This window comes from Micropterus salmoides, unplaced genomic scaffold, assembly GCF_014851395.1.
Source record: "Micropterus salmoides isolate LMB-PRFRI ecotype aquatic unplaced genomic scaffold, ASM1485139v1 Ms_hic_scaffold_1, whole genome shotgun sequence".
Lineage (NCBI taxonomy): Eukaryota > Metazoa > Chordata > Actinopteri > Centrarchiformes > Centrarchidae > Micropterus > Micropterus salmoides.
In genome coordinates, this window is record NW_024040040.1 from 1636832 (window position 1) to 1655947 (window position 19116).

The 19116-nt window shown below is 43.4% G+C and overlaps 1 protein-coding gene across 2 annotated transcripts in view; it reads right to left on the minus strand.

Moving 5' to 3' along the window:
• LOC119910538 (stonustoxin subunit beta-like) overlaps nucleotides 1–1011 on the minus strand; it is a 33243-nt gene extending 32232 nt beyond the window's left edge. For both annotated transcript variants that reach the window (XM_038729232.1, XM_038729314.1), the window contains exon 1: nucleotides 951–1011. The gene's annotated coding sequence lies outside the window, so the exon portion shown is untranslated. The remainder of the gene's footprint in view (nucleotides 1–950) is intronic.
• Between the last annotated feature and the right edge of the window lie 18105 nt (nucleotides 1012–19116).

Here is a 19116-nt window from a genome sequence, read left to right on the forward strand (position 1 = left end):
GTGCAGCCTGTCACCTGGCTGAGCAGGTGGAGGTGTGCAGCCTGTTACCTGGCTGAGCAGGTGGAGGTGTGCAGCCTGTCACCTGGCTGAGCAGGTGGAGGTGTGCAGCCTGTCACCTGGCTGAGCAGGTGGAGGTGTGCAGCCTGTCACCTGGCTGAGCAGGTGGAGGTGTGCAGCCTGTCACCTGGCTGAGCAGGTGGAGGTGTGCAGCCTGTCACCTGGCTGAGCAGGTTGAGGTGTGCAGCCTGTCACCTGGCTGAGCAGGTTGAGGTGTGCAGCCTGTCACCTGGCTGAGCAGGTGGAGGTGTGCAGCCTGTCACCTGGCTGAGCAGGTTGAGGTGTGCAGCCTGTCACCTGGCTGAGCAGGTGGAGGTGTGCAGCCTGTCACCTGGCTGAGCAGGTGGAGGTGTGCAGCCTGTTGTTTCTGCTGTCAGAAAAGTGTTGAAAAAGACGTTTGTCTTGTGCAGCTGCATTTTTGAAGAATGAGAGCCTTCAGCTCTGATCTCACTTACAAAACAGAGCGCATTTCCCGTGACTGCTTCAAAATAAAAGTCAGCTTGTGTTTCGCCAGTTAAAGGCTTTTAATGTGAAGATGCTGCAGCAGGAAATGTTCAGTCTGCATTAGCAGTAACTTAAGACAGCATCATAAAGATGTTCTCTGCACTTGAGGCCAAAGTGGTCGCCAGTTTTTCCTCAGTAAATGTAGTGAAGTACAATACTTTAAACAAAACACACCGAAGTAAAAGTAAAATTACAGATTTAAAAAACTACTTCAAGAAGTACAAGTACACACTTGAACACATTTGAACTTCACTGTTTGATTGATTGCTGTCTTTTAAATGATTCTGGTTCTCAGTGTTTCTCAGAAAGGAACAGATCCATCAGATCCGGCTCCTCCAAAGAGCCCTGATCCCCATCACTATTTTCAAAGGTAAAAACATCAGACTCACTCAGCTTGTTCCTGTGGATGTCCGTCAGATCAGCAGCCTGATGGCGTCTCATCCAAGTCCGTCTGTAGAGAGAGAGATTATGGTGACTCCTCCCATAATCAGTCATGTGACTGCAGCTGCTGTCTCACCATCAGAACATGCAGACTGACTGGTCTGAAGACACAAAGTCAGTCCCAGAGAAACCAGTTCACCTGGTGTTTTGCAAGCTGTGACATGTAACCATCTCCAGTGAGATGGAACATTTCTGCCAACCTGTCCTGCTCTACTTTAGGCTCAGCAGGTGGTTCATACATTTCTTGTGTTGTCTCTCTGATGCTGAAGGTTTTGTTGTTCTGAGGTCAGTGAGTCAGAGAGAATCTGACTTCAGTCAAACAGCCACATTAGCCCTAAATATCAGCGCTCAGTGAGCAGCAGCAACACACAGACATGAACTGAACAAAGATCCCTGTCAACTTTCACACAAACATCATTTAAAGCAGCATTATGTACTAACTGATCTTAAAACAACAGCTTTAAACCATTTTGATGCTACACTGACCTGTAACAGGCTGAATGGAGTCTCTGTCAGTACCACACCGGGCCGGTGCTGGTTATTGGCTCTATGTAACTCTGGAGTCCAGTGCAGGAACTTTGTCACGCTTTACGGCACCAACACGACTCCTCAGCAAGCTACCAGAAGAAGCAAAGACAATAAACTGTCCAAGGTGAGCTAGCTCAGTGTTCTCAGTGTGGATCTCATGGCAGAGGCTGAAAAGACCGAAGAGGACGTCGGAGGAGGAAGTGAGGAAGAGGAGAGAGAGTGATGAGCGAGAGACCTGACAAGTTGTCCCACTTGCTTGATGTCTGGCTGTTAGTAAAGTTGGTGACTCGCTAGTAACATAACAAATGCACATTACATTTACATTTATTCATTTAGCTGATGCTTAGCTGTAAAGGAAAACACTCCAAACTGCTGCCAGTCTTTTGGGCTAGTTGACCACCTCCATGGCCGTGAACCTGAGGGGGTCATTTACATTAACATTTACTCATTTGGCCAATGCTTTTATCCAAAGCGAGGAACAACAGCGAGGAAGCGAGGAACAACATACAAGCATCAACAGAGCATCAACTACAGATCTACAACTGACAAAACATGCTAGTAAGAGCAGCAATACATACTAGTAAGAGCTCACAGTACATATCACATCAATGGGGTAGATACCTAGGGAAGGAAGTAAGAGTTAACAAAAAGTGCAATCAAAACAATATAATTGAAAAGAAGAGAGCACAGGAAGTGCATGTTAGAGGTTAGGAGTTAGAGGTGTTATAAGAGGAAGTGTTCAGCATTTTCTTGAAGTTAGAGAGGGACGCCCCTGCTCTGATGGCGTGTGGTAGCTCGTTCCACCATCGTGGTGTCACATATGAGAACAGTGGGGACTGAGATTGCTTTGTGTGAAGGGACGGCAGAGCCAGGCGGCATTCATTGGAGGAGTGTAGCGGCCGCTGTTGCGTTCTGAACCATTTGAGGGGTTTCACTGCACAATCTGGGAGACCTGCTAGGAGGGCATTGCAATAGTCGAGGCGAGAGATAACCATGGCCTGTCCCAGAAGCTGGGTGGCGTACTGAGTGAGGTAGGGCCTGATTTTCCTTATGTTGTACAGAGAAAAGTGGCACAACCGAGAGACAGCCGTGCAATGGGGCGGCTCAGGAGGTAGAGCGGGTTGCCTGTTAATTGGAAGGTCATTGGTTCAGTCCCCAGCACCTCCAGGCTGTATATCAAAGTTTCCTCTGGCAATATACTGAACTCTGAAATGTTTCTTTTTGAGCAATTAGGCTCATTGTGTGAATGTGAGTGAATGGTGAATGCAGATGTAGTTTAAAAGCGCTTTGAGTGGTCAAAAAGACTAGACAAATACGGAGCATTTACATTTACCATGGTCTGAAAAGGACAGCTGTTCATCAATCATGAATGGTTGGAGTCATGGTTGAGGAGTCAGTTTGGTAGTTTGATGTTATGGTGGATAGATTGCTTGGCAGGAATGACCAAGAGTTCAGTCTTAGAGAGGTTTAATTGAAGGTGGTGAGACTTCATCCATACAGATGTCTGATAGACAGTCCGTGATCCACGCCGAGACGGTGGGATCTCCTGGCAGGAAGGATAGGTAGAGTTGCGTATCGTCTGCGTAGCAGAGGTAAGAGAAGTTGTGAGAGCGAATGATCGGCTCCAGTCAGGTGGTGTAAATTGAGAAGAGAAGGGGCCCTAGCACTTAGCCTTGGGGCCCCCCTGTGGAGAGGCAGTGGGAGGAGGAAATTGCCCTTGCCACAAATCATTGTAGGAATGCCCTGAGAGGTAGGATTAGAGCCACAGGAGTGCTTTGCTCAAGATCCCCATTGCTGAGAGAGCGGATAGCAGGTTCAACATGTTTGTGCGCATTAAAATGTGAAGCAGCAGAAGATCTCCATGGGGTCCAAGCCTTTGGTCCTGTTTTAGGTTCAGCTGGTCTCCTTGTATAACCTCAACCCGCCTGGGCTGTCAGAGTATGTGTGCTGCAGTGATGTCACATGAATGCATTAATAGGCACATGACCATGAAGACAAAAGAATAAAAAAATTAAAACTGAATCTCACAGAACTTTATTATAATCACACAGAATAATAAGGATGATGAAGTTTTTTTTACCAAGTCTTGGCACTCAGCAACATAAAATAACGCACATCAAAAACTTTTTAAACATTTCTTCCAGAGACATCTGTTTCTATCCAAAATGCCACAATTCAGTTCCTGTCTGCAGGAGACAGGGGCCCCTCCAACATCAGGTAGTGGACTGACTGACCTGGCTGATCTGCCTACAGCCTACACAGGTCTTTGTCAATTCCAGGCTCTCCTGCTTGGAGCTCTGAGTGGCAGCCAAAGAAAATAGAGACAAAGGTTAATTTCAGACCCTGAGTGTCCACATGTGTCCTGATAAGATGATGAACATTATCTTGATAAAGATGAGACGGTATAATATGGCCTATTAAACACCAGCTGTAGCAGACTGTGCTAAAATGAATGAACCCTTATGTATTAATTAGGCAAACATTTTTATTTACAGGAAACAAAGTCGTACTGTTTCTTTTCATCTCTCCTCAGCTCAGCTGTTCTAGTAGGATTTTCCTGATATTTTCTCAGATGCATCTCCGAGCAAAAGCCACGGTCTGCAGAGAACTTCCAAAGCATCAGAGAGATCTCATTGTTGAAAGACATAAGTCAGGAGACGGGTACAAAAGCATTAGATATACCATGGAACACAGTGAAGACAGTCATCATCAAGTGGAGAAAATATGGCACAACTGTGACTTTACCAAGAACTGGACGTCCCTCCAAAATTAATGAAAAGACGAAAAGAAAAGTGGTCAGGGAGGCTTCCAAGAGGCCTACAGCAACATTAAAGGAACTGCAGCAATTTCTAGCAAGTACTGGCTGTGTGGTACATGTGACAACTATCTCCCGTATTCTTCATCTGAATGGGCTATGGGGTAGGGGGGCAAGACAGAAGCCTTTTCTTACAAAGAAAAACATCCAAGCATCCAAATCCACAAAAGCATGGCTTCACCAGAAGAAGATTAATGTTTTGGAATGGCCCAGCCAGAGCCCAGACCTGAATCCAATTGAACATCTGTGGGGTGATCTGAAGAGGGCGGTGCACAGGCGATGTCCTCGCAATCTGACAGATTTGGAACGCTTTTGCAAAGATGTGCCATGCTAATAGTCTCCTAACCAAAAAGACTGACTGCTTTAATAAAATCAAAAGGTGCTTCAACAAAGTATTAGTCTAAGGGTGTGCGCACTTATGCAACCAGGTTATTTGAGGGGTTTAATTTTACAAATAATTTTATATATTTTTATTTCAAGTATCATCTGCCTCAAGTATTTCAATTTGTTTTTCAATTGAATTGTTGACATTATAGGTCACATTAAAGGTGGAAAAAGTTCTGACATGATTTATCTTTGTCTCATTATTTTACATCATAAGAACCTGGAGGTGGTGCTGGGGTGGGTGCCAATGAGGGGCCCAGTTTGAAAAATGTTGTCCCCCTGTCCATAATTCCTAATGGCGGGCCTGCATATAATATAATACCCCTTTAAGCTAAATACAATGTTAAAACCACTTTAAGCCTTTAAACAACCTTAAACCCCATGTTAAACCATAGTACCACATTAACCCCAAGTTGAACCCTAGTACCACCTTAAATCCCATGTTAAACCCTAGTACCACCTTAAATCCCATGTTAAACCCTAGTACCACCTTGAACCCCATGTTAAACCCTAGCACCACCTTAAACCCCATGTTAAACCCTAGTACCACCTTAAACCCCATGTTAAACCCTAGTACCACCTTAAACCCCATGTTAAACCCTAGTACCACCTTAAACCCCATGTTAAACCCTAGCACCACCTTGAACCCCATGTTAAACCCTAGCACCACCTTAAACCCCATGTTAAACCCTAGTACCACCTTAAACCCCATGTTAAACCCTAGCACCACCTTGAACCCCATGTTAAACCCTAGCACCACCTTAAACCCCATGTTAAACCCTAGCACCACCTTAAACCCCATGTTAAACCCTAGTACCACCTTAAACCCCATGTTAAACCCTAGCACCACCTTAAACCCCATGTTAAACCCTAGTACCACCTTGAACCCCATGTTAAACCCTAGTACCACCTTAAACCCCATGTTAAACCCTAGTACCACCTTAAACCCCATGTTAAACCCTAGCACCACCTTAAACCCCATGTTAAACCCTAGTACCACCTTAAACCCCATGTTAAACCCTAGTACCACCTTGAACCCCATGTTAAACCCTAGTACCACCTTAAACCCCATGTTAAACCCTAGTACCACCTTAAACCCCATGTTAAACCCTAGTACCACCTTAAACCCCATGTTAAACCCTAGCACCACCTTGAACCCCAAACTACATGTTCACTGTCACAGACTTCTCTGAAAGATCAAATGAAAGGCAACTCATCTGCCTGGAAAGTAGGACAAAGGAATCCAAAAAGATGGGAAACCCTGGAGTTTGCTTTCAGAAAGGAACAGATCAGGCAGCACAGGAAATAGAAGGAGCCCATCTCCTGAAGCTTTTTATTAGTCCACCATGTTCCACAGAGAACAACTACTAAAATGACAGCTTTAATTGGAGCACATTTATTTGAACTGATTCCAGTCCAGTTCTACAGAACACACTATATTTCCATTGAAACTAAGAACATTAATAATACGGCTCCTCCTAAAATAGGAAATATCCCGTGGAGATTAAATGTCTCAGCTAGATCATTCCCATCAGAGCCGTGATGTATTTATACCATCAAGTCAAAGTCAAAGACATTAAAAACACTGAGACACTGGTCCGTCTGGAGAGAGAGCAAACACACAACACTGCATGTTAAAAAGGCCAAAGTCCAACAGTTAATGAGTGGTAGAAAAGAAGCGTTCCATTTAGCTTCTAGATGGACTTTTTCCTCTCACTGGATATATTTGTGCAGACGATGCCGCTCAACAGTCACAGAACCGAAGCCACCGAGCCGACGGAGCCGATCCCGGTCGGAGACCTTGGCCTCCTCATCGCGGGTCACCTTTCGGACCTCGGCCGGCTCTCTTGGGGTCTTTGTAGAAGGTGAACTGAGAGGAAACAGAAATGATTCCTTTCCCCTCATCATCCTGTGTCTCCTCCACAGATCCAGACGGACACAGTGGAGGCCACAGTCCCTGAGTGCAGACAGGAGATTGGTTGACAGGTAGTGTGCACACAGAGCAGGAATCTACAGCGGGGGGCCTCTCGGAGCCACCGACCTACAGAGAAGGATCGTCCGGCTCATTGGTTAGCTGTCTGCTCTGCATCTCAACTGTTGCGCTCCGCTCTCAGAGTCCTTTTCAGCCGCAGCTGCTTTCTGCCTGCTTCAGTAAAATCTCCGGTCCTGTAGGTAAAGAGGGTAAATGATGTGAAACTACAGCTGGTTTCCATCTTTAAGACTTCCAGGGTACACGGGATTCAGCTCAATCAAATCTGTTCATCTGCTTTGTAGGTTTTATTACATTAATGACTCGTTGCTGGTCTCAGGTCAGTTTACAGTCCTCCTCCAATCAGAGCCGCAGTCACCTGTACAGTTCACTTAAAGTTAGCAAGCGACGTAAGTTAAGTTACAAGTAAACTGTTATTTTAACCCAAACCATGATCTTTTCCTAACCTTAACCAAGTACTTTTTGTGCCTAAAACAAACCAAATTTCAGTGTTTCACAATTTTAATAATGTGCCATTTCAAAATGGTGATGTTTCAAAACGCCAGTGTTTTATCTTGAAAGTGTAACCGAACGTTGCATATTTGTTGTTGCTAAAACGCTTGCTAACTTGACCTCGGAACCCTAAATGTCTAAAATGACACTAAAGGGCCTTGACCAAGTGTCAATATGTGAGGAGTTGGGAGTGAGAATGTGTTGGAACATACTGCAAGGTATGCAGTGTGAACAGTGCTGATAGATAGAGAACATGTGCAGTTTAACTTTCCACCTGCAGAGGGCGCCACAGTTCTCCAGGACACGTGGACCAATCCTGTCTGCAGTCAGATTCATAAATAGCTCAGTGAGCTGATCTCTTAGAGCAGCGTCTGAAGGACTTACTGTGGATTTGATGTTCCTCTGTGAGTCCTCAGGAGGACCCACTGCTGACACAGAAACTTACCTGAGGAAGTCAAATCCTTCAGGGAGAATGTCCTGTGGGAGGGGGAGACTAAAATCGAGCTTTTAGGTAGAGCACATCATTCTTCTGATTTCAGTAAATTGATTAAGAATTAAAAGAAGACTTGTCCAAAATTCCACTGCAAAGGTGCAAGAATCCAATCATCTGCCAATCATTTTGTCCAGTCCATTTTTGGAGGTCTGTGTGGAACGTCTCAGCTTTGGGTGTTTTAAGTCTCGTCTAAAGACACATTTTTATTCTTTGGCTTTTAACTCTGTGTGAGTTGTGTGGTCCTCTGATGTCTTTTATTTTTTTTACTGTATTTTAGTATTTAAACCTGGTGCTCTTATTTTGTTTTTACAAAATTTTATATTAATTGTTTTGTATGTTTGAATCTTCTGTGCAGCACTTTGGTAACTTTGTGTTTGTAAAATGTGCTATAGAAATAAAGTGGATTGGATTTGGCTTTTTTCTCTGCTTTTGTTGTGTTGTTCCAAAGCAAACATAAGAAATAAACATGAGCATACCAAATCATTTGTAACTGCAACACTGGGAGCAGTAGTGCATTTTGTGAGAGACACGCAGAGGTGCCCAAATTTTTCCCATGACTGTTGCTGCTGAACATGCACTGCGCTTTTATATGTATACATAGTTTATCGGAGATTAATGACAGAGACTAGTCTGAACAGGCCACAGGCCCTGATAACAGCATGACAACACTGAAACGGTGGGTTTCTGTGGAACTGAAAACCAGCCAGACTCTGTAAAGTTCGGAGGAACTCAGCCAACAGCAGTACAGGAGGGCGGGGAGTGTTTGGTCTGTTGTCGAGCACAGATGGATTTCCATTTGTTCTCTATTTGAAGCTGATAATGTGGAGCTGAGTTGTTCTAACAGATGTAACAGGAACAGCTCAGGTCTACTCATCATCTGACACTGACAGGACATTTGGGGCTTATTACCATTTCTTGCAAAACAATAAATATATATGGAGGCTGTTGTGTTTGCTTCATGCTGATGTGAAAAGCTCCTGCAGCGAGTCTGAGACACATGCTGGTTTCATATGATTAAGACTCAAATTTTGAAACCAGGACATGTAGATGGGCCTTGTTTTAGCTTTTGGTAGAGACACATTGGAAACACTAGTTTTACTTTCATCATCATTTCTCACCTCGTCCAGGACATATGAAGGAAGCTGCTGTCTCTCTCAACGTCCACAGACCAGGCAGGACAGTCAGTGGATCCCCTGAGTGTGATGAGCTCGCTGTCGCACTGCAGACAGAAACTGCTTTGTGGCATGGAACATTTTGGATAGAAACGGATGGTTTTTGTTTTGTTTTTGGTGTGTGTTGGACAGAATGTTATTTTCTTTTTTTTATTTGATCATCTTTGTCTTTGTCTTTGTTTTTATGGTCATGTATCCTTTATACATTTTTAATGTTTAATATTTGAAAAAAACTCAGGTAGGAAACAAATATTTCCTGTATTAGGTCAGATACAAATAAAAAGCAAAAGGAAAAGGGGGGGAAACTTTTCTCAGGCAGCCCAGGCTGGTACAAGGAGACCAGGTGAACATAACATGCTGAAGAATCTTGTTGGTGGCGTAAACTGTTACGCTGTTGTTGTGATAAATGTCCTGCCCCAGACTCCAAAGATACACAGAGACAATAACCAGGCTATAACCAGGCTAATACACAGCTTCTCCACCTCTCAGTCACTGTAACTAACGTGACCCACATAATAAACAACACTGCAACAAAACGGGGACAGCACCACAGAGGAAGAGCCATCCACTGACACTACAGTAAAGTTACTTACTGCGCTCTGACTGTTATAAAGTGTGACACAATCTCATTATTAATTAATATTCAGTCCAGCTCACTACCCGTTTCATTATCATCCAGTACATGTAGCTGTGCTGACACTGCTGAGCCTGCGGTGAAAGATACACAGATAGTAAAGATAGTTACTGAAAGCAGCAGGCGAGCTAACGATGTAGCACGTCGGCTAAATGCAGTAAATGTACCATGATCATGTAACGAGCACGGATTAGTTCAACCTGCAGCTGATAAAACTATTACTGTAACGTTGCAGTGGGAGTTTCCCTGAGTTTCCAGCATGTTGTGTGAAGCTGTCTCCCTGTCTGTCTATAGCTGCCGTCACTCTGCCTTTTTTTGCGGGAGTATGTTGCCAACATGCGTCTCGCTGCGCTGAATGGAGGAGCAGGTGTTGTTCAGCCTCTGAGCCGGGAACGTTTAAGTAACAGAGCCTGAACATGTCTGGAGAAAAGCCGCAGCCTGTATGCCGCTGTTTCTGCCTTTATTGCAGGATTTCTTTTTGAATTTCTGCACGGTGGTGTTTCTGTATGGTTGTGTTTCGTGTAACAACAAAACCTTCAGCAGTCAGAGAGACAACACAAGAAATGTATGAACCACCTGCTGAGCCTAAAGTAGAGCAGGACAGGTTGGCAGAAATGTTCCATCTCACTGGAGATGGTTACATGTCACAGCTTGTCAGACACAAGGTACCATGTGAACTGGTTTCTCTGGGACTGACTTCAGACCAGTCAGACTGCATCCTTTGAAAAAATCAGTTATGATGGAGAGACTGATTATGGGAGGAGTCACCCTAATCCGTCTTTTTACAAACGGACTTGGAGGAGACGCCATCAGGCTGCTGATCTGACGGACATCCACCGGAACAAGCTGAGTGAGTCTGATGTTTTTACCTTTGAAAATAGTGATGGTCTCTTTGTAGGGAGCTAAATCTTGTGGATCTGTTCATTTCAGAGAGCCACTCATAAGAACTTGTATAATTTAATTTTGCATGTGGGGAATGGGTGTAGCAGCACTAAATGACCCGTGTTTCCACCCCTGATGTCAGAGACCTGCAGAGTTTGGCTCATTTTCCCGTCACCTCTGCCTCTGTGACTGGCTGCTTCTCACTGGTCATGTGAAGAGGTGTAATAATAATAATAGTACAGTTTATTTCTAATGCACTTTACATTTAAGAAAAAGTGCTATAGGTAAAAACATCAGTGTAAAATCTAGATACATAGTGCAACGACATTATTGTGCAAGGTTAAAACTCGTAAGTTCTGCTAAAAAGAAATGTTTTTAGTACTTTTTAATAGTCTCAATAGTCTGCGGTGCCCTCAGATGGTCAGGGAGGGCGTTCCAAGTCTGAGGAGCGGCAGAGCAGAAGGCACGATCACCCGTGGTGCTGAGCTTAGTTCTGGGGAGGAGGAGGCGGTTTGAGTTTTTTGAGCAGAGGGATCGTGTTGTAGTGAGAGGGGTGAGCAGTTCTTTCAGGTAGGGGGGGGCATTTCCATAGACGCACTGGTGGGTGAGAAGTGAGACCTTGTATTCAATCCTAGCAGAAACAGGAAGCCAGTGAAGCGAGTGGAGAACGGGTGTGATGTGGTCGTATTTCCACTCTCATCAGGATCCTTGCAGCACTGTTCTGAACATACTGCAGTTTCTGCAGACTCTTGTTAGAGATCCCGATGAGAAGTGCGTTAGGACAGGCAGGGAAATGTGGGCACAACGTTAAAGAACTTCTCTTACCAAGTACGTGTCGTTGAAAAGAATCACGTTCATGAATCTAATGTCACTATTTGAAAATGAACACTGCAAAAACTAAAAATCTTATCATGTAAATTTGTCGAATTTCTATTATATTTCTATATATATATTCTATATATATATTTCTATATTTGACAGCAGCCCCATTTGTTGCTTATACTCACATGATAGCTGAGCTCTATGACAGTGGCTCCCATGTCTGTACCCCCTTTTGTTGCTGATTTGTAAGCATTCAAACATGCACTGAGGTCAGGCTTCAAAGGTCAGCATTTCAAAGCAGAAGCCATGTAGAATCGTCATACTGAAATGTTACTCTCTAGGTTGAGACCTTTCCATTTATGAATTTGGTTCAGCTCCACCAAAGAGCTTTATCATTTCAAAGACACAATTGCAGCAGGCCTAGTTTCAGAGAGCCCGATATATAAAATTAAGATTTGTTTGTTTATTCTTTTTGACCGAAATTCACCTTCAGAGATTATGCCCACCACACTGTTGAAAAAAATGCAACACAAGAATATGAATTGTGATTATATATATGTAGGTATATAATAATTATGAAATGAACTAAGTAATATTAACTATGTTTTAAAACTTATGTACATCACTACGCCATGCACATCTACTAAATGTATTAGTAATAGTTTTTAAAGTGTAACATAGACATAGCTTTTTTAGGCTGTAACACTTAAAGGCATCATTAAACCTACCTTTATTGATTTATTAAACCACTAAAAGGAAAATATTAACACAAACATCTATCAATCAGTATTCTTATTATTTCCTTACAACATGTTTCCTCTGGCTGTAGTGGCCTAATGGCAGGTGGGTGTGAGATGTGCCGATAGCCACCTTCCCAAAGGAAAAGGTTGCAAAGGGTTCTTTATACCTTATGGCCTACACCTTACTGCGTGTAGCCACTCCCTGTCACACAAATGGAGGTCCTCTTGGACACAACGTTACTCTTTTACTCTTGGATTTGCTTTTCTGTTGTTGAAACAAAACATCACTTCATTTTGGGTTAAAATGCGCTGTGACGCGCGTTACTGAGATTTTAACGGGTATAATATTACCAATATTTTTTAAGTGTTATATGACTGCATTACAGCTAAAAGCTATACATTACTGTAATGGCCTTACTTTTGTAACGCGTTACTACCAACACTGCTCGGCAATTAAAGTCATTGCTATTGATTCTTGTTTCAAAGTAGGCCCAATGTGAATGTTGCAATCAGAAGCACTTTGATGCTGTATTAGGGAACACATTGGTCAAATTTGAATATTGCAATCAGAAGCACTTTCTAAGTGTATCGAGTAGACATGTCAGACGAACGTGTCTGACTTTAACCTACAATGTTGCACATATTTGGCATGTTGTGCTATGTTTTTATTATTTCATTGCAGTCCCATACACACTGTGAGCCAAAACATATTGATTGGTGCTTCAGACAAGCACTGATGTGAATAAGGCTCCATGTAATGCACTGGATTTTCATAACTGCATGCTTACTCCTGCATTCCACAGAACTAGACAGACATTTTCTTTTTATGGCAAGAAATTAAAACACAGGTTTGTTTAATGCAAGACTTGTTTTCATTGAAGTAGGTGATTGTCTTAAATCTAGAATAGTATCATGCTTACATTAAGTTAAATAACTTGAATTGAAATGAAGAGGATGACAAGAATTTTGAATTATAAATCACAAATGAACTTCCTAATGCAGGTAAAAAATGTCTAATTTTAGTATCTCCAGCTAGTTTATCCTAAAATGCTTAAATATGGCTTTCTAATCTTATGTTTGATTTATTAAAAGCTACTTTTGAGCATCAAATGCTTATTATGACACACTTCCTAATACTAGTAAAATATATCTCTAAAAAAATTCAAGATCACTTTTTATCTCAAATGTCGTAAATATCACATCTTATTTCAAGAAATCTTGACAATTGTTCCATTGGCAGATTTGTTTACTTACTATCATTCATTGTATTTTAAAATTATTTTTGAAAATAACCTGTTGGAGGCCCCCTATGTAAGAGGATCCCTGATATCGTGGCAAGCTGTGGTTCACTCAGGACAATATTAATAATAATAATAATAATCCTTATTTGTAGAGCACTTTTCAAAAACAAGTTACAAAGTGCTTTAACAAGTGTAAAGAATAATACAAAAAACAAGATAAGAGCATGAAAACATTGAAAAGACTAAAATACAGATTAATATAAAATTAGTAAAATAGAATAAAATAAAAGGGATAAAATAAATCAAATAAGATCGGGAAAAGCTCTCCTATAAAAGTATGTTTTAAGAAGGGACTTAAAAGAGTTCACTGACTCAGCCGACCTGATTTCCTCGGGCAGGCTGTTCCAGAGCCTCGGGGCCCTGACAGCAAACGCTCTGTCCCCTTTAGTTTTCAGTTGAGACTCTGGAACAGACAACAGACCTCTGCCCGAGGATCTCAAGGTACGTGCTGGTGCGTATGGGACTAAAAGGTCAGAAATATAACAAGGCGAGAGGCCATGAAGAGCTTTAAAAGTGATCAATAGAATTTTAAAGTCAATTCTAAAACACACTGGGAGCCAGTGTAATGAAGCTAAAATAGGAGTAATGTGGTCATATTTCTTTGTTCTGGTTAAAAGCCTGGCAGCTGAGTTCTGGACAGTCTGGAGTCGATCAATAGATTTTTGGTTAAACAGGTGAAAAGGCTGTTGCAATAATCCAGGCGTGATGAGACGAAGGTGTCCTAAAAAGTTAACATAGATCGAATTTTAGCTATATTTCTAAGTTGATAAAAACATGATTGAACAAGCAGCTCTAGACTCTACGGCACTTTGACGCACAGATGTTGGAGATAATCTTAAAGTATGCTTTTGCACTTTGTATTGCTTTCACTGTAAAAATAACTAAAGTCAAAAGTGAAGTGGTGCCAACAAACCAAGCCTCTCTCTGCTTCAACAGAAGGTTTGTTAGCCTATGAGGTGTAGAATAAACTGATGACTCACTGCACTCCAGTGGTCATATTGAATAACTACAACACCACCTCCAGCTAACACCAGGTTATCCAAGTCACCTTCACTCTAAAAAACAGAGTGCACTGTTCTGCTGCAGTTTCCATGTTGAGCAACACGTTTCCTCAAAGCGGTGTGAAACACGTTTTCAGGTAAGTTTCCTGTCTTTGGTGGGTGTGTCAGAGCTGTTACCCAATTAGCAGCAACGTGTCTATATACTGTAATAGAAAACTTATAGTAACAGTAACAGAGTCAAAGAAAGTCTCTTTACTCGCGCAGCACAGAAGGAAGACCCCCGGTGGTATTCTCTCTCCCAACATTCAGACTCTCTCTACCTTAAATGTTCTCAACTGGCAAAGAGACAAACACATAGTGACCTCATGCAAAAGTTGATTAATTCTGGCATTAAGCATACAGACACATCCTGAGATCACAGCCATGTTAATTTACTGAAAAAAAATGTGTCGTCACTGCCACCTTTAAGAATGACATCTTGACACTTTGATGGATTTATTTGAATAGTTAAATACAAGTGGTCCTAATAATCTAAAATATTTATCTAATCTAATCTATATTTATTTTATATATTTAGCCTCTTTTGACAAGAAGTCAAAAAGTGTTGTATATGAAATCACATAATAAGCTCACTGTAACAATAACTAGAATGGTTATTTCCTAAAGAAAATGCGTGTGAGAGCTGCCAGCTGTGACTGCTACCGCTGCAATGTGCATCAGCACCGTCAAATGCACCGCAAAATAACCAATATGTTTGCTACCGGGGCTGCAGTAGCTTCAACATCAGCTGCAGTACCCTGCGTAGTGCAGGCACTTGAAGGAGTAAATGATCTGTGGTGGCCAGTCCCAGGCAAAGGAGGAGGCTGCGTTAGCGAAACAGAGGGACAAAGTGACAGAGAGAGCAGGAGGAGAGCGGAGGTGAAGCGGTAAGCATGGAGTAGCTCTCCATACCTGTAGGCAGGGAGCGTGCAGGGAGGGTCATTCACACCGGGGACGCTGGGGACATGTAGACGCCACTTTTTGAAAGCATTTGTTAAAAATGTTCTGAGAAATAGCTTGCACCAAGAAATGTTAATTAACAAATAAAAATGCTATGAGAAAGGTTTATTTGCACTTAAGAAAACCTGCAATGCAATGTAAATATAGAAGAAACTTCTGTGTTGTTCAAAAAAGTAATTTAAGCAACAACGGTTATGTTACTGATTACTGCATTATATTTTATTATATTTTTATATTGTGAATTGTCACCTGCCACCTGAACTCTGTGCTTACTTTTATAAAAGTAAAGACCACCATAAATTGGTGCAGAAAATATTTCCAGAATGCAAGAAATGAAATGTTTAATGCTAAAAATCTTCCGGGGAAGGGCCCCCAGACCCCCCTATCAAACATTTAATCTATAAATATTTTTTCTGAATAGTAGGTCTATTAAAATATATTCGTGTCTTGTAGTCATTGACACCAATCTTGTGCAATGTCACCTCTTGGTGTTTCACTTAATCTGACCCTCTAAATGGAACGATGGTGTATTGGTTAGGGATGTCTGACCGATTTTGGTGGGCCGCCTCAGGCAAAAATGCCGATTTTTTGTCCCAGTCCAGCCCTGGCCAGTGGGTGCTCCAAGTACTGGGATTCTGAGCTGCGACGCACCGGAGGGCTGCCTCCAGGTCTTGGTTAGCCCTTTCTGCTTGTCTATTGATCTGAGGATGAAAACCATACGAGAGACTGACTGTGGCACCAAGTGACTGGCAAAATCCACTTCGTGCTGTAGTCCCTGATAAATCTTTGATAAAAGTTTGCAAACCCCAAAAACTGTTGTTTCTTGAAGTGGGGACTGGCCACTCTACTACCTGCCCTTGTCTTTGTCTGTGGGTGTTTTTTCCCCCCACTCTGACAAAGGAAATTGCCAACTTCGGGGGATGATGGTGTTTGCTGGCGCTGATGGCTGTGGATATGCTCTCGGCAACTGCCTTTAGCACCTGGTCATGACGCCAAAGATAACGTCCTTCCCCAAGGGCTATTGGGCAGCTGCTGAGGAGACGTCCTCGGGATCCTCTTCCTTGGCAGAGAGGGCAGGAAGGTGACTCGCTCTTGCCCCACATGTGCAGAATCGCTGGGCTTGGTAGTAGGTCGTACACAGCTTGGACAAGGAACCTGACGCTGTGGAAGTCATCCTGCACGATGTTCAACCAGGTAATCCTACGCTGCGGTATACTCCCCCATCTCGTCCATGCTCCATGCTACCTGAGCCCACCGTCCTGCTCACTTGTTCCTGCTTGCCTGCATGGACCTCTTCCTGGATAAGGTGGTGTTTTTCTTTACCTGAGTCTTTGGGAAGTATCCTAAACCACACTTATTACAAGCCTCACAGATTAATGTTTTGTTGTTAGAAAAGTGCATTTGCCCTAAAGAAATAAGCTTTTCACCGGTCATTTTGGTATTTGTAGTTGAAGCTTGGGTAGCTGAGCAGGAAAGAATAATTTGCAAGAATAAGTACTGGTGAGAGGTGGTAGAACTCTGCAGGTTATACAGGAGTGAATTGAGACCATGACTGTGGGTTACCTATCAATTAAGGTTTAAATCTATCTATCTGTCTTACTGTCAATTCATTAAGACATGCCTGTATGTCAGTATGCAGTACAAGGAAGTTTGGTTAAGAAGTCAGATAAAGGTATTCAAAAAACGACGGCGACCTGTCCAGGATGTACCCCGCCTTGCGCCCGATGTCAGCTGGGATTGGCTCCAGCCCCCCCGCTACCCTGTACGCAGGATAAGTAGTTGACGATGGATGGATGGATGGATGGATGGACAACTACACTGCTCAAAAAAATAAAGGGAACACTTAAACAACACAGTGTAACTCCAAGTCAATCACACTCCTGTGAAATCAAACTGTCCACTCAGGAAGCAACACTGATTGACAATCAGTTTCACATGCTGTTGTGCAAATGGAAAAGACAACAGGTGGAAATTATAGGCAATTAGCAAGACCCCCCCAATAAAGGAGTGGTTCTGCAGGTGGTGACCACAGACCACTTCTCAGTTCCTGTGCTTCCTGGCTGATGTTTTGGCGGTGCTTTCACTCTAGTGGTAGCATGAGACGGAGTCTACAACCCACACAAGTGGCTCAGGTAGTGCAGCTCATCCAGGATGGCACATCAATGCGAGCTGTGGCAAGAAGGTTTGCTGTGTCTGTCAGCGTAGTGTCCAGAGCACAGAGGCGCTATCAGGAGACAGGCCGGTACATCAGGAGACGTGGAGGAGGCCGTAGGAGGGCAACAACCCAGCAGCAGGACCGCTACCTCCGCCTTGTGCAAGGAGGAGCAGGAGGAGCACTGCCAGAGCCCTGCAAAATGACCTCCAGCAGGCCACAAATGTGCATGTGTCTGCTCAAACGGTCAGAAACAGACTCCATGAGGGTGGTACGAGGGCCCGACGTCCACAGGTGGGGGTTGTGCTTACAGCCCAACACCGTGCAGGACGTTTGGCATTTATCAGAGAACACCAAGATTGGCAAATTCGCCACTGGCGCCCTGTGCTCTTCACAGATGAAAGCAGGTTCACACTGAGCACATGTGACAGACGAGACAGAGTCTGGAGACGCCGTGGAGAACGTTCTGCTGCCTGCAACATCCTCCAGCATGACCGGTTTGGCGGTGGGTCAGTAATGGTGTGGGGTGGTATTTCTTTGGGGGGCCTCACAGCCCTCCATGTGCTCGCCAGAGGTAGCCTGACTGCCATTAGGTACCGAGATGAGATCCTCAGACCCCTTGTGAGACCATATGCTGGTGCGGTTGGCCCTGGGTTCCTCCTAATGCAACACAATGCTAGACCTCATGTGGCTGGAGTGTGTCAGCAGTTCCTGCAAGAGGAAGGCATTGATGCTATGGACCGGCCCGCCCGTTCCCCAGACTGAATCCAACTGAGCACATCTGGGACATCATGTCTCGCTCCATCCTCCAACGCCACGTTGCACCACAGACTGTCCGGGAGTTGGCGGATGCTTTAGTCCAGGTCTGGGAGGAGATCCCTCAGGAGACCATCCGCCACCTCATCAGGAGCCCAGGCGTTGTAGGGAGGTCATACAGGCACGTGGAGGCCACACACACTACTGAACCTCATTTTGACTTGTTTTAAGGACATTACATCAATGTTGGATCGGCCTGTCGTTTTTTCCACTTTGATTTTGAGTGTGACTCCAAATCCAGACCTCCATGGGTTGATAAATTTGATTTCCATTGATAATTTTTGTGTGATTTTGTTATCGGCACATTCAACTATGTAAAGAAAGGAGTATTTAATGAGATTATTTCATTCATTCAGATCTAGGATGTGTTATTTTAGTGTTCCCTTTATTTTTTTGAGCAGTGTATAATAGTTGAACTTCTTGATAAAAGTGTGACATTAAAAATATGCAAACTAGTGACATTTCAAAGAGGAGTAGGTATGAGGAAGATTTGAACCTTCTCTCTATTCACTTACATGGGGATCTTAAGAGCATTGTTAGAGTTTGCTCATGTTTCATATCATTTAGTCAGTGAATGTGTCCGCTCCTCCATGCAGGTGTGTGTGCTGGGCTGCAGCTTCATGCCTCCATCTAGTGGACTGATAGTAGAAGTCCAGCAGCTGATGGCAGCTTCCTCTGCCTCACGCTGCTGTCTGACTGCATTCAGCTGCCACTGATATGAAACAGAAACTAGCAGCCAATCAGTGGAGGAGCAGCTGATCTTTTTCCAGGAGAAATGATGGAAAGGAGGATTTGAGTTGATGTGCAGATGAATGATTTGTGTTTCCTCTCCAGGTGAAAGTGGATGTGAGTTGAGCAGCATGAGTCAGTGTGAGGACAGAGAGGAGGGAGTC